Source organism: Rutidosis leptorrhynchoides, chromosome 10, assembly GCF_046630445.1.
Source record: "Rutidosis leptorrhynchoides isolate AG116_Rl617_1_P2 chromosome 10, CSIRO_AGI_Rlap_v1, whole genome shotgun sequence".
In the NCBI taxonomy this organism is placed as follows: Eukaryota; Viridiplantae; Streptophyta; class Magnoliopsida; order Asterales; family Asteraceae; genus Rutidosis; species Rutidosis leptorrhynchoides.
Genome location: NC_092342.1, coordinates 342,711,086 through 342,715,674, shown reverse-complemented (window position 1 = coordinate 342,715,674; position 4,589 = coordinate 342,711,086).

The window sequence follows — 4,589 nt, the reverse complement described above, 5'->3', positions numbered from 1 at the left end:
AATTCTCTCGGGTTTACGCTTGGTTTATTTGCCAAATTTTGTAAAAATTTGAAAAATTTTCAACTAAACGAATTCAAAATCATGTTTATACATATTTATGAACGATGAAAACTAGGTGTTAATATCGAAATTATCGTTACCTCGAAAAGGACATAAATTGAGAAACAACCCAAAATGCTTAAATTCATTTAAAATGAAATTGAAGAGAATAAAAAGGCAAAGAAAGAAACTAAGTGTGGGGAGAATGTACCAAGTTATTTAATTAAAAAACTATATATCACATGTTTCTGTAAAGTTATTGCAGAGGTGCTTTTGTTTTGGACGATACTAATCAGTTTTACCCGATTTATTATAATACTTTTGAAAGAAAAGATGGATCTACACGATGAATCAATTCCATCATTAAAAGGAAGTAAAGTCTTCCGAAAAAGACACACGCTTCTTAATTTAGGTCAAGAAGTTGTCGTCCAGACCAGCTGTAGGTTGACGAAAAATCTAGAAAAGTCATCTCTAAAATCAGCAGGAAATCCACGGACCTCAGCATCAAACAGGGTCGCCAAGTGGTCAGATTTATCCTAACCATGAGAAGGATTTATCTCGTACAATGGGGAGGCACCGTGCAAATTAGCTTGATAAGACTAATGAATCAGATCCCCAGAAAGGATAATCTCCTTAAAGATCAAAAATCAGCTTTTAAGCCTGATATTACTCAATCCTTGAGATTGACCTTAAAGATTGAGAATTCAAACTCATGGAATTCAATGATATCTAAACTCGAGCTTGAACGAGAAAATATTTTGATCAAAATTACAAACCGATTTGTTTTCTGAAAACCCATTTTCAATGCGTTCATTACCATTGAACGTAAAATTCTGGGAATTCACCTAGAATTCATTAGGTCACCTGAACCAAATCGGGTGTCAACCGTAAGAACGGTGGTTGCATAGCATGGTCGGAGACAAGACCTTGTGCCAGACAAAAAAAAATTATAGGATGATCTTTACTATTGCTCCTACCAAGGATAGTTCTAGCATCCGACACGTTAATAAGACCATAATCATTTGCATGTCACGGGACATTGCCTTAACAGTTTCTTGTTCATCGCTTTCCTTTACAACCGGACGGTAGTTTACCGAAAGGTAATATACGGAACAAGTAAACTGGATGTGCGCTTTCCAATACCGGGATAGTAGTGGATAACACGAACCTAAAAGTTTTTAGCCAAAATATTGATCCACAAATAAATTTTGCAACACCGATGGTGGATCAAATCAGAAAACTTATCTAGGGTAAAATCTAGATTGAATTTTCAAAAGATCAAATGTTTTCATAAAGATCCAATTTCCTTAAGGATCTACATTTTTATAGTCATGTGGGACTGTAAACCGCCTTTCAAATGTGCACTTTGCTTTGGAAACCGAAAGTAAATCGGCTATTTGATTGCAAGTGTCGTTGACCTGAACCCGAGGCAACTGTGGATGGCACAACCACCTTCAACCATGGTTCTATCGTTACTATCATTGTTTATACCGCTCTATCAAAATCACTGATGTACAAAGTGTGAAGAATAAAGAAGTGATTCGTGTGATTTGTATTATCTTATTTCAAGACTGTATTGCTTGAGGACAAGCAACGCTCAAGTGTGGGGATATTGATAAGGCTAAAAAGGAACATATATTTCATAGCATTATCCCTCAAGAAAGACAAGATTTTAGTTGCAATTGTTCTATTTTCAAGTAATATTTGTTTATATTAAATAAGTGCGAAGACAAAAGGCAGATTCGACGAATTGAAGACACAAAGGTCCGAAAAGCTAAAAAGTACAAGATACAATTAAAGTGGTTCAATTTATTGATGAGAAACGTCTAAAAATGACAAGAGTACAAGTTACAAAACGCAAAGTACAAGATATTAAATTATACGAAAGGACGTTCGAAAATCCGAAACCGGTACCCGAGCCAACTCTCAACGCTCGACGCAACGGTGTAAAAAGTACAAGTCAACTATGCACAAGAATATAATATAATATTTAAATAATTCATAATAAGAATAATATTAAATAATAAAAAGTTGTTAATTGAGCATAGTTCAGGGGTCATAAGTAAAAATTTCAATTTATCAATTGCCTATAAAAGGCCATCTAAATCGATGATTTAGATACACCTTTTTCCAATCTTATTTCTTTCTTATGTAATTTATATTTATATTTATAATATTAAGTTTAATTTAAGATTAATAATAATTGGGTTATTGTAAGAAATGTTTTACGGGTTTTAAAGTAGGAACTCTGTCCGTGTAACGCTACGCGATTAATCACCACTGTAAGCTATGTTCTTCCTTTTTAAATTAATGTCTAGTAGCTAAGTCATTATTATGCTTATTTAAGCCAAAGTAATCGTGATGTTTGACTAAATATTAAGACGGGGTTATTGGATTTTGTACCATAATTAAGGTTTGGGCAAAAGACCGACACTTGTGGAAATTGGACTATTGACTATTAATAGATGGGGGGTATTGTCTAATTGAGTGACAACTCATTGGAGTCTGTCGAACCTATCTTCAAATTAATTATCCTAATAATTAATAATGATTATGGTTGTCCTATTTAGTGACGTTCATATGGAATCTATTATAATCATTTAATTAATTATTCGGGTTGGGTAATTGATTATTCAAACTGATCAAGTGGGTAAATTAATATTCATATCTAATCAAAACAGGGGTAGATTACATACAGTGATAACTGGTGTAATTGTTGACAGAAGTGATAACTGCGTCACAGTTTAAATCCTTAATTAGTTGGAATATTTGACTTCGGGTATAAGGGTAATTTGACGAGGACACTCGCACTTTATATTTATGACCGATGGACTATTATGGATAAAAACCAGATAGGTATCAAATAAACCATGACAAAGGACAATTAACCCGAGTAACAATTAATTAAAATCAAAACGTTAAACATCATGATTACGGAAGTTTAAATAAGCATAATTATTTTATTGTATTTTTCATCGCACTTTTATTTTCTGTCATTTTATTTTCTGTCATTTTATTTATCGCAATTTATTTTACGCACTTTAATTTTTGTCATTTATTTTTACGCTTAAAATCGACAAACCGGTCATTAAACGGTAAAACCCCCATTTTATAATAATACTACTACTTATTTATATATATATTTTTACAAATAAACTTAATAATATAGCGTTAACTTCACCAGCTCCCTGTGTAACGAACCGGACTTACTAAAAACTACACTACTCTACGATTAGGTACACTGCCTATAAGTGTTGTAGCAAGGTTTAGGTATATCCACTCGATAAATAAATAAATAAAACTTGTGTAATATTTCGTCGCATTTTGTAGTAAAAATTAATACTATTTAGTACACCCCGCTGCACACATCAACTATATTCAAACTTTGATTCAATTTCTATAACTATAACAATCTTATTTCGAGTGGAAATCTTACTTGAACTTGTTTTCGTGTCATGATTCTGCTTCAAGAACTTTCAAGCCATTCAAGGATCCTTTGAAGCTAGATCTATTTTTCTCATTTCTAGTAGGTTTATCCACAAAACCTGAGGTAGTAATGATGTTCATAACATCATTTGATTCATATATATAAAGCTACCTTATTCGAAGGTTTAAACTTGAAATCACTAGAACATAGTTTAGTTAATTCTAAACTTGTTCGCAAACAAAATTTAATCCTTCTAACTTGACTTTTAAAATCAACTAAACACATGTTCTATATCTATATGATATGCTAACTTAATGATTTAAAACCAAAAAATACGAAAACACCGTAAAACCGGATATACGCCGTCATAGTAACACCGCGGGCTGTTTTGGGTTTGATAATTAAAAATTATGATAAACTTTGATTTAAAAGTTTTTCTTCTGGAAAAATGATTTTTCTTATGAACATGAAACTATATCCAAAAATCATGGTTTAACTCAAAGTGGAAGTATGTTTTTCAAAATAGTCATCAAGACGTCGTTCTTTCGACTGAAATGACTATCTATTACAAAAATGACTTGTAACTTATATTTCTGACTATAAACCTATACTTTTTCTGTTTAGATTCATAAAATAGAGTTCAATATGAAACCATAGCAATTTGATTCACTCAAAACGGATTTAAAACGAAGAAGTTATGGGTAAAACAAGATTGGATATTTTTTTGATTGTTGTAGCTACGAAAAATATTGTAACAAATCTATATTAATCATATCCTAGCTAACTTATATTGTATTATACATGTATTCTAATATATTATGTAATCTTGGGATACCATAGACACGTATTCAAATGTTTTGACATATCATATCGACCCATATATATATATTATTTGGAACAACCATAGACACTCTATATGCAGTAATGTTGGAGTTAGCTATACAGGGTTGAGGTTGATTCCAAAAATATATATACTTTGAGTTGTGATCTAGCCTGAGACGTGTATACACTGGGTCGTGGATTGGGTCAAGATAATATATATCAATTTATTTCTGTACATCTAACTATGGACAACTAGTTGTAGGTTACTAACGAGGACAGCTGACTTAATAAACTTAAAACA